The 12,176-nt window shown below is 43.2% G+C and overlaps 1 protein-coding gene across 3 annotated transcripts in view; it reads right to left on the reverse strand.

Annotated features, from left to right (window-relative positions):
• Window positions 1–12,176, reverse strand: part of LOC310833248 (lysosomal acid glucosylceramidase-like) — a 53,357-nt gene that overhangs the window by 25,783 nt on the left and 15,398 nt on the right. The window contains exon 1 of one of the 3 annotated variants that reach the window (XM_083715826.1): window positions 2,989–3,096. The exons of 1 other annotated variant lie outside the window; for it this stretch is intronic. The gene's annotated coding sequence lies outside the window, so the exon portion shown is untranslated. Of the gene's footprint in view, window positions 1–420; window positions 2,128–2,988; window positions 3,097–12,176 lie in introns of those variants that run through there. One more of the 3 variants, XM_083715828.1, reaches the window with a different exon arrangement.

A 12,176-nucleotide genomic window follows, 5' to 3' on the forward strand; every position in this document is an offset into this window, starting at 1 on the left:
AAGGAATGAGTGCTTCTGCATTACCTTGGTTAGCAACTCTCTGTTGTGCCTTTGTCTCTGACTCAGACACAGCTTCAATTTGACCCTGGTCGTTTACAACAGCAACAGCTAAGTTAGCAAACTCTTGTGAATACCTCTTGGGTGGTACACCCTTCGTTGCTCTCTCAGACCTACGTAAGAGGTGCTGCTCTTCTTTGCTTTCTGGTTCAACCTTTGGACTCTTTGGAGAACCAGTACCAATTGTAAACAGTGGTTCATCCTCCTCTTCTGAGGGTCTAGTCATTATGTGAGATTTCCTCTCAATGACTGTGACAACTGAGCTGTCTGAGCTATCGCTGTCATCACCAGTACTACTGAACTCAATAAAATCAACATCATCATCATCATCAGAATCATCATCACTTCCTGTGGGAAATGTGCAGGCAGGAACTGGCTACCAACAACGTTGCTCCTGCAACCTGGGACTGGGGCTGACTGGCTTTTATCTGCCCCGAGGCATAGGGCAGCCCCAGTCCACAGGTGACTCGCCTCTCCTGGCCTGGAGGCGAGCACTCCTCCTGCGGGAACTTAGTTCCCTCTGCCTTTCTGCCCTGAGCCTCTGCAGCTCAGGAAAGGCTGGAGGGTCACCGGACCCAGAGGCAACCTCAGCTTCCCCTGACGGGGCTGAGAGTGGAGCACCTGCAGGCAATGGGTCCTCCATCACCTCAGGAGCCAGAGCAGACTCAGTTGGTGCCTGCACCTGAGGATCCAGCACAGGTGAGGACCCTTCAGGCTCAGGACCCAGCCCCGACTCAGCAGGTTCTGGAGCCGGGGAATCCTGTGCAGGCTGGGATTCCTCAGGTTCAGCCTCCGGGTCCGATTTAAATCAAATCCACCCTGCTTCAGATGGATATTTCTGTGACTGTTATTATATCTAATTTCAATGACCTTGCTATTTCTATCTTTACCGCTTCGGGTCAATTTTTGGCGCAAAAGAATTCAACTAGTCAATATGAATTGATAACAGCAAGAACAAAAACAACTGAGTCATAATCCAGCCAAGAGAAATCTCATCTGGATTAATTGCATGCGTTGAGCCGATCCGTGGATTGGTCAGCTTAATTTGCATGCATTTGCCTGAGCATAAAACCATCTTCCTGAAGGGGGAAAGCTCTCCTTCCTTTTGGAACATGTGATTCAATACCAGCAAGAGAGGCTCTCCTCTCCAGATCCAGTTAGCAACATAGCATGCTTATTCTGGGCTAGCTACAGTTCCCCATCTGTCTTCAAGGGCAGCCCCACGTAACACACATTGCAGTAATCAAGCGCTGAAGTTCCCAGGGCATGGATAACTGCAGCTGCTCACTGTCTGTGCATCAGCCTCAACCCAAACAATGTTCTTCATGCCACTGAGGCTACCTGAACATGAAAAGGTTATGTTAATTGCTCTCCTTGGGCTGCGTTCCCTATCTGTTAAGGAAAGTACTACGTGTTCCAGAATTGAATGAGCCTGCCAATTATTTCAGTCAATAGTCCTGCCCTTGAGCTTGTGTTAATTCTACTCAAAGCACACGTTCTGAAATCTGTCATCACCACCCCTTGGAGCCATGCATTTCAGTGGGTCTATACCAGGGGTGGCCAACTCCCAAGAAACTGCGATCTACTCACAGTTAAAAACAGTGAGTAGATCGCAGTGATCTACCCCTGTTTTTTAGGGATTCAGGATTGAGCTTTTTTTTAAGAAGTAAGGCCTGTTTTTTTGGGTTCAGGCCTATGTTCTTGAGCTTCTTTGGGGAGAGCCATTGATCTACCACAGTCCAGTGATCTACTAGATCACAATCTACCTGTTGGACATACCTGGTCTATACTAGCCAGAACTTAGCTGACTTACAACTATTGATAATTATCACTCTTATAAAGCACATGACTGTCAAAAATGCATTATTACTGTAAGTATTCCGCAAGTGCATCCCAGTCTATAAGGGGGTGTCTTGACCTAAGAAAACCGACACCGTGAAACAGCCGCAGGGATCGCGTCCTTAGTGAGTTTACAGCCAGGATGGCCTCTGAACCTAGAGCATCTTGGCTCACAGCTCACCCTCATGGGTGTCACGAGGGAGGGGCAAAAAGGAGCAGGCCAATGATGGACTATATGGGATTGGCAGAAATGACTGGCAGAATCCGAGACCAGGGAGATGAGTCGGCGGAAGAAGATTGGAAGAAATTTAAAGATTACCTACAGAAATATTGCAAAATAAATGAATGTTAGAATGATGTTGGATAGAAATTAAGTGGTTTCCAGCTGTAATGTCTTTAGGGAATATGAGAAACAGGCTTAGAAACAGGTTAAAACTTAATGGTAAGGATTTGCTGAACTAACAATTTGAATCGGAATACAAAAAATGGAGGTACTGTATGAGGAGGTCCGGGAAACATGTTAAAGGAAAATGAGAAATGGAAAATCTGCATGTTTTATCTTTTTCTTTTTAATTATTTTTACTTCTGTATTTTTGTTACGATTTTTTATTTTTTATTTTCTTTTTACCACCATTGTATTATTATTAAAAACCTTAATAAATATTCTATTAAAAAAAAAAAGGCGCAGGCCAAGCCCCCCTGAACCAAATGAACCATAAGCCCCAAATCCCCATCTTGCATTAAAAAGAGAGAGAAAGAGAGAGAGAGAGAGATTCCAGCACTGGTAGAACCTGAGATATGAAATGAAAAGTTACAGGCCCTGTTCTTATTTTTTCCGCAAGAAATTAGCCTGCTCTCCCCCCCCCCCCTTTCATCTTACTCGCCCCCACTGGCAAAAACTCACGCAGACCCCCACTTTTCCAAGCGACGCTGGGGAACCTGCGTCCCTCGAGATGTGCTGGATTCCAGCTCCCGGCTGCCAGCACAAAGGACGGTCAGGGATGATGGGAGTTGTAGTCCGTCACCATCCACAGAGCGAAAAGTTCCCCATCTCTGATTGAAATCGTTGCGCCACATGGCTCTTTAACCTACCCGTCAAGCTTCGCTCTCTCTGCTTCAGATTGGCAGTTGTGCCCTCCGTGCCATTCATCCGCCACCTGCCTACCTCCATGCCAACCCTCGGCAGTTTTATTTGCACCGCTGACTCACCCACTCTTGCCACGCCCCTTCTGTGGGCAACGGGCCTCCCCCTGGCATCCCTTTCTAGGTCAAGACACCCTGTATCTATATGAAATCAAGGGGCCCGCAACACTACAGTGGCAATAAAGATAAGCTAATCAGTAGGCCGATGGTTGCACTGCGTGCCCAAGTGCTTTTTGAGAACGTTCCAAAATCAAATCTCTGCAAAGATCTCGCCTGACTTGTTGCAGGAGGTGACGATCAGTCATATTCCGGCTTCGAGGCCCGATGGCATCTGTCTACAGAGAGCCACACACAGCTCATCCCTCCTCCACACCCCTGTGACTGTGATTATGTGATCCCTGACTGGTTGGGACATGTGTCTGGGACAGTGATGATGCAGCTGTGGCCCTCCAGAAGTTGCTGGACCACAACTCCCACCCTGTCTTCCCATCAGCCCTGCAATGTGGGGCTGGCTAGCCAATTACTTCTGGGGTGTATCATTTTGAAGCAAACAATAATTACTCCTGGAGTAAACAATATTTAGCGAGATATGCGCCAACTTACCTGTTTTCTCTCCCTAAAAGCTAAACAAACACACACACTAAACAGCACCTAGTGTCCTTCAACACCCTTCCCCAACCTGGTGCCCTCCCCTCACCCCCTCACGATTAGCCAATGGCACCAACGCCCTCTAGAAGGCACCGGGTTCCTCCATCCTTGCCTTACACCTCTGTTATGTGACCCCTGATTGATTAGGACACGTGTCAAGGAGAGGGTTGAGGCTGCCCAGATGTTTGTGGACTCCGACTCCCATCATCCTTGACCACTGGCCATGCTGGCTGGGGCTGATGGGAGCTGGAGTCCAGAATCTGGAAGGCCGCAGACTCCCAAACATCTGCTCTATAACTTCTCTGCTGTACATCTATATAAATATTTATTAAGATTTTTTTTAAAAAAAGAAATACATAGATAATAAACAACATTGCTTATGTCATAACAAAATTTCATAACTTATTTGGACTTCCTCACGTCTCCTGCTCCCACTTACATCGTTAAAAAGTTTTTTTCCAAGCAAATTATCATCTTGTTTACAATCTTATATCCACTCATTTAAATATGGTCTAGCAATTCTCCAAAAGGTTTATGTTTTCCTTAGTCTCACATATCATCAAATTCCAGTCTAGTTTAGTGGTGGCCAATTATTTATGATCGAACATCCTTCTTAACATTCAACCAAATTACAATATTTTTGTAAATAAATCTTAAATTTCTTCCAATCTTCTTCAATCCTTTCTTCTCCCAGGTCTCGGATTCTGCCAGTCATCTCCGCCAATTGCATATAGTCCATCAGCTGCATCTGCCACTCTTCCAGTGTGGGTAGATCTTGTGTTTTCCAATTCTTAGCGATGAGTATCCTTGCTGCCGTTGTTGCATACATAAAAAATGTTCGGTCCTTCTTTAACACCTTCTGGTCGACAATACCCAGGAGGAAAGCCTCTGGTTTCTTAGTGAAGGTATACTTAAATACCTTTTTCAACTCATTATATATCATTTCCCAGAAGGCCTTCACTTTAGGGCAAGTCCACCAGAGGTGAAAGAATGTTCCTTCATTTCCTTTACATTTCCAACATTTGTTATCAGACAAATGGTATATTTTGGCAAGTTTAACTGGGGTCATGTACCATCTGTATATCATTTTCATTACATTTTCCTTCAACGCATTACATGCAGTGAAGTTCAGCCCAGTGGTCCACAACCTTTCCCAGTCCTCAAACATAATGTTATGCCCAATATCCTGTGCCCACTTTATCATAGCAGATTTAACCATTTCGTCTTGTGTGTTCCATTTTAACAGCAAGTTATACATTCTTGATAGTACCTTAGTCTTTGGTTCTAACAATTCTGTTTCCAACTTTGATTTCTCCACCTGGAACCCTAACTTTTTGTCATTTTTGAAAACTTCTTTAATCTGAGCGTAATGTAACCAGTCTCGCACTTTATCCTTCATTTTCTCCAAACTCTGCAATTTCCAATTGTCTCCATCTTTTTCTAATATTTCCCAATATTTTGGCCATTTGGCCTCCATATTGGGTCTTTTTCGGGCCTTAGCTTCCAGAGGGGAAAGCCACCTCGGAGTTTTATTTTCCAATAAGTCTTTGTATTTTGTCCAGACATTAAATACTGCTTTCCTGACAATATGGTTCTTAAAGGCCTTATTGATCTTAACTTTATCATACCATAAGTATGCATGCCAGCCAAAAGCATTGTTAAAACCTTCCAGATCCAATACATCAGTGTCTTCGAGAAGTAGCCAGTCTTTTAGCCAGCAGAAAGCTGCGGCTTCATAGTACAGCTTTAAGTCTGGCAGGGCAAAGCCCCCTCTTTCTTTCGCATCAGTTAAAATCTTAAACTTAATTCTGGGCTTTTTGCCCTGCCAGACAAATTTAGAAATATCTCTCTGCCACTTCCGTAAACACTCCGTCTTGTCCACAATTTGCAATGTTTGAAACAAAAACAACATCTTTGGCAATACATTCATCTTAATAGCAGCAATTCGGCCTAACAAAGAAAGCTTCAATTTTGTCCAACTGTCCAAGTCTCTCTTAATTTCAGACCAACATTTTTCATAAAGGTAAAGGTAAAGGTACCCCTGCCCGTACGGGCCAGTCTTGACAGACTCTGGGGTTGTGCACCCATCTCACTTAAGAGGCCAGGGGCCAGCGCTGTCCGAAGACACTTCCGGGTCACGTGGCCAGCGTGACAAAGCTGCATCTGGCGAGCCAGAGCCGCACACGGAAACGCCGTTTACCTTCCCGCTAGGAAGCGGTCCCTATTTATCTACTTGCACCCAGGGGTGCTTTCGAACTGCTAGGTTGGCAGGCGCTGGGACTGAGCAGCGGGAGCGCACCCCGCCGCAGGGATTCGAACCGCCGACCTTTTGATCGGCAAGCCCTAGGCGCTGAGGCTTTTACCCACAGCGCCACCCGCGTCCCACAGCGCCACCCGCGTCCCAACATTTTTCATAGTTATCCTTAAATAGACTCAGATTTTTTGCTGTTATATTTACCCCTAGGTACTTTACTTTTTTAACCACAGTTAGTTCTGTTTCTCTCTGAAACCGTTCTGACTCTGTATCTGTCAAGTTTTTTCCCAACACCTTAGTTTTCTGTTTATTTAGTTTAAATCCCGCCACCCGACCAAAGTCTTGAATCAGTTGTAATACTCTTTTTGTACTAGATTCTGGCTCCTGCAGAGTCAAAACTAGGTCATCTGCAAAAGCTTTAAGTTTGTATTGTTTCGCTCCGACCTGAATCCCTTGCACCAACTGGTCCCCTCTAATCCAAGAGCACCCTCAGAACCGAGATAAATAACAGAGGGGAAATCGGGCAGCCTTGTCGTGTACCTTTTTCAATTTTAAACTCTTCTGTAACCACATTGTTAACTATCAGTTTTGCCTTCTGTTCTGAATATATTGCACCAATCCCATTCTCAAAACCCCGTCCCACTCCCATTTCTTTTAAGTTTCCCTTCATAAATTTCCAAGAGATATTATCAAAGGCCTTCTCCGCATCTATAAAAATTAACACTGCTTTTGTATTTATGTTTGTTTGCAAAAGTTCCAAAATGTCAATGATGTTCCTTGTGTTAGCAAACATGTGTCTACCTGGGAGAAAGCCTGCCTGGTCTTTATAAATTACTTCATTTAAAACTCTTTTAAGTCTGCTTGCCAAGATATCTGCAAATATTTTGTAATCCACATTTAAAAGGGAGATGGGACGATAGTTCTTGAGTTGTGTCTTCTCAATTTCCGATTTTGGTATCAATGTGATGAAAGCTTCCTTCCACGATTCCGGCGCCTTCTTTCCCTCCATAATTTCATTACTGACCTCCATCAATGGTTGTATCAAGTAATCTCTTAATGTCTTATAATACTTGGAGGTCAGGCCGTCTGGCCCTGGAGATTTGCCAAATTTAATGTTCTGAATGGCTTGTTCGATCTCTTGTCGTGTTATTTTGCTGTTCAGGAGAGATCTGTTTTCTTGTGACAGTTTTTTAAGTCCATTTTTTTCCAAAAATTGTTTAATCTCAACCTCATCCTGCGGCCCTTGAGTGTATAATTTTTTGAAATATTTCTGAAAACACTTTCTAATCTCCACGGGGTTCTGAATGTTTCTTCCTTCAATTTCCAGGTTTGTGACTATATTTAACTTTTGTCTCTTCTTCAACTGCCAAGCCAGCAGTTTCCCACATTTGTTTGCCGATTCAAAGGTTTTTTGTTTCATTAATTTGATCTTCCACTCTATTTCCTGGTTCATCAGTTTACTCTCTGCTGTACATCTGCATTATCCTTTCCCTAGCATCCGACTAATCAAATGTCAACGAATATTTCAGAACAAAGCGAGCAAAAGTTAATATTGTTCTGTTTTGCCCAACCTGCTGAAGAGTCCATAACGGGGCACCACATCTCCTGGAATTGGGGTTTTTGCTGCCTTCTGCCTAATAACAGTGGGTCACCATTCTGCCACTAGGTCTGAAGATGGGCTCACCTTCTTCCTCTGCTGTCTCTTGCACACACCCACACCCCGGATGTGTAGTGTCATAAATTGAGTGAAACATCTCGTTCACTGGAGCAACCACACAATTTGTTAAGTTATTTCCAATTATCTATTTATTTACTTGCGGTAGTTTTATCCTTTTTAGAGGTAAGGATCTAAGAAGAGCTTTGTTGGATGAGGCCAAAGGCCAATAACAACAACAACAACAACAACAACAACAACAACAACAACAACAGAGAAGAATAAGAAGAGTTTGGATTTGATATCCCGCTTTATCACTACCCAAAGGAGTCTCAAAGCGGCTAACATTCTCCTTTCCCTTCCTCCCCCACAACAAATACTCTGTGAGGTGAGTAAGGCTGATTACAAGTCTACCTCTCTTAACCACTACACCACACTGGCTCTCCAGTAATAATAATAATAATAATAATGATTTTATTATTTATATGCCGCCCATCTGACTGGGTTCCCCAGACACTTTGGGCAGCTCCCGACAAAATATCAAAAACACAATAAAACATCAAACATTAAAAACTTCCCTATATCTTCAATATCTTCTAAAAGTCAAAGTCAAATATCTTCTAAAAGTCAAAGAGTTGTTTATCTCCTTGACATCTGATGGGAGGGCGTTCCATAGGTAGGGTGCCACTACCGAGAAGGCCCTTCACATATACGGGGCCAAAGCTGTTTAGGGCTTTAAAGGTCAGCACCAACACTTTGAATTGGGCTCGGAAACATACTGGGAGCCAATACAGATCCCTTAGGACCGGTGTTATCTGTTCTCACAGGAGCTGACCCGATGGGAAGCTTGTGAGCAGGTTCTGAGTTCGACAGCAACTCTCCTCTCTTGTGATTCCTAGCAATGGGCATTCACTGCCTCTGACAGAGGAGGTAGAACATGCATAGAATGTCTGCCCTATCCCGGCCTTTTGCAATTTGTCAGAAAGGAAGGAATGGCCCTAGGCCTAGGATATACTACTGATGATGATTGAGATCTCTAAGAGTCCAAATTACGTATGACGCATGGAATTGTATTCAATGATTGTATCAGGTGATTTTGACGTGTCCAATTTCACTTACAGTGGTACCTTGGGTTACATACGCTTCAGGTTACAGACTCCGCTAACCCAGAAATAGTACCTCGGGTTAAGAACTTTACCTCAGGATGAGAACAGAAATTGTGCTCCAGCAGCGCGGCAGCAGTGGGAGGCCCCATTAGCTAAAGTGGTGCTTCAGGTTAAGAACAATTTCAGGTTAACTACGGACCTCTGGAACGAATTAAGTACTTAACCCGAGGTACCACTGTATTAATTTGACACATTTATATCACCCTTTCCAAGGAAACACACTGAATAATTTCAAAATTATCGGTCTATGTATTTCTGATAGTATAACCAAATCAGTTGATATATAAGTGTAAAAACTACTCTGGAAATTTATTATTCAAAAAATGAAACCTTTGTCTGGTTGTAAATATTAAGATTATGCCAGCAAGAATGAGTCTTTCTGTAAAAAAATTGATTTAAATCAAGTCTTACTGACTAGTGATTTAAATCAAATCCACCCTGCTTCGGATGGATATTTCTGTGACTGTTATTATATCTAATTTCAATGACCTTGCTATTTCCATCTTTACCGTTTCGGGTCAATTTTTGGCGCAAAAGAATTCAACTAGTCAATATGAATTGATAACAGCAAGAACAAAAACAACTGAGTCATAATCCAGCCAAGAGAAATCTCATCTGGATTAATTGCATGCGTTGAGCCGATTCGTGGATTGGTCAGCTTAATTTGCATGCATTTGCCTGAGCATAAAACTATCTTCCTGAAGGGGGAAAGCTCTCCTTCCTTTTGGAACATGTGATTCAATACCAGCAAGAGAGCTCTCCTCTCCAGATCCAGTTAGCAACATAGCATGCTTATTCTGGGCTAGCTACAGTTCCCCATCTGTCTTCAAGGGCAGCCCCACGTAACACACATTGCAGTAATCAAGCGCTGAAGTTCCCAGGGCATGGATAACTGCAGCTGCTCACTGTCTGTGCATCAGCCTCAACCCAAACAATGTTCTTCATGCCACTGAGGCTACCTGAACATGAAAAGGTTATGTTAATTGCTCTCCTTGGGCTGCGTTCCCTATCTGTTAAGGAAAGTACTACGTGTTCCAGAATTGAATGAGCCTGCCAATTATTTCAGTCAATAGTCCTGCCCTTGAGCTTGTGTTAATTCTACTCAAAGCACATGTTCTGAAATTTGTCATCAAAACTCCTTGGAGCCATGCATTTCAGTGGGTCTATACCAGGGGTGGCCAACTCCCAAGAAACTGCGATCTACTCACAGTTAAAAACAAAGCAAGCAAAAGTTAATTGTTCTGTTTTGCCCAACCTGCTGAAGAGTCCATAACGGGGCACCACATCTCCTGGAATTGGGGTTTTTGCTGCCTTCCACTTCATAATCTGATACGCTCAGTTCACTGGAGCAACCACACGATTTGTTAAATTATACTTTCCCATCATCTATTTATTTACTTGCTATATTTTTATCCTTTTTAGAGGTAAGAATCTAAGAAGAGCTCTGCTGGATGAGGCCAAAGGCCCCTAATAATAATAATAATAATAATAATAATAATAATAATAATAATAATATTTATATGCCGCCCATCTGACACTTTGGGCGGCTCCCGACAAAATATCAACAACACAATAATACATCAAACATTAAAAACTTCCCTATACAGGGCTGCCTTCAAATATCTTCTAAAATTCAAAGAGTTGTTTATCTCCTTGACATCTGATGGGAGGGCATTCCATAGGTAGGGTGCCACCACCGAGAAGGCCCTTCACATATACGGGGCCAAAGCTGATTAGGGCTTTAAAGGTCAGCACCAACACTTTGAATTGGGCTCGGAAACATACTGGGAGCCAATACAGATCCCTTAGGACCGGTGTTATCTGTTCTCACAGGAGCTGCCCCGATGGGAAGCTTGTGAGCAGGTTCTGAGTGCGACAGCAACTCTCCTCTCTTGTGATTCCTAGCAATGGGCATTCACTGCCTCTGACAGAGGAGGTAGAACATGCACAGAATGTCTGCCCTATGCCGACCTTTTGCAATTTGTCAGAAAGGAAGGAATGGCCCTAGGCCTAGGATGTACGATATTTATACTACTGATGATGATTGAGATCTCTAAGAGTCCAAATTACGTATGACGCATGGAATTGTATTCAATGATTGTATCAGGTGATTTACACGTGTCTGGTTTTATTTATTAATTTGTCACATTTATATCACCCTTTCCAAGGAAACACACTGAATATTTACTTCAAATTATATCTGGACAAGTGAGGATGGAAGGAATTGGATTATAGATATGGAATATAACATTAAAGGGAACTGTGTGTGTAAAAAGGGGGGGAAAGGGGAGGGGAAGCTCTATTTTGCAAAAGGTTTACAATGGAAACTTGAGCTGACTCTGAATAACAATAACGCTAAGACGACTTGCAATTTAAATTATGGTAATTGGAAGTAAAACTGCTCATTTATCTTCAGTCAGACGGAAGAACGAAAGGCGCCTGCGAACTTGCCAAGGAACTGATAAGGTTCATTATTGAGTCCTCTGCAGTTCGACAGACCACTCTTCTTCCCAGACTGAGAGGAAAAATGGCGAAAACAGGATATTTATTGGGAATGCGTGGTTTTTGCAGTTGTTCTTAAAGTTGCAAAACAACAAAGGACAGAGGGAGGGAGAAATTTCTGGAACAACAATGGGATATCAGCTCTGCCCAAGGCATGATGGAGAACAGCACAAACTGGGAAAAGACAGACAAAAAAATTTTTAAGGACAGAAAGAAACACCACGGACAGTATAATTGCCACACACAGGAAGAACAAGAATATAGTTTGAGTGTTCCACCTGTAGTTTCATCAATCATTTAATGTGTCAACACGAATAGAAGTTATGAATATTGCAGTTGTTGTATAAGCAGGGACGTCCAACAGGTCAGTCGCGATCTACTGGTAGACAGACGCCTGGGAGGTATTGGTAGATCTTGCCGGGTCCCTTTCCATTCCAAATCTATTTGTAATTTAGAATCCGGCCCCGCCCTCCATTGTTGCATGATCTGCAGAACGAAAGACGGATCTTCAAAAAAATGGGGCTTTGATCTGCACTTTCAAAAGGCAGTAGATCACTGGCAGTTTTTAATTCTGTGAGTAGATCGCAGTCTCCTGGGAGTTGGCCACCCCTGGTAGAAGGGATTATTATTATGACCGCAATGGAATAGAAATTAATTAGATGTTGGAACGCAGAAATAAAGCAAATAATTAAGCCATCAATTCTAGCACCTTATCTAAATTACAGTCCTACCTTCGCTTACTTATCCTTCTGGTTATGTAAACTTCAGGATACGTAAGCGGCAAACCCAGAAGTATATTTCCAGGTTTTTGCTGCGCGCGCATGTGCAGAAGCGCTTTACCATCCCGCGTGCGTGTGCAAAAGCGGTGTCTCCAGTTGCGGAAACCTCAGAATCCGACCAGAGCTCCAGAACG

This window comes from Podarcis gaigeae (assembly GCF_964106915.1).
Source record: "Podarcis gaigeae genome assembly, chromosome: 16".
Lineage (NCBI taxonomy): Eukaryota > Metazoa > Chordata > Lepidosauria > Squamata > Lacertidae > Podarcis > Podarcis gaigeae.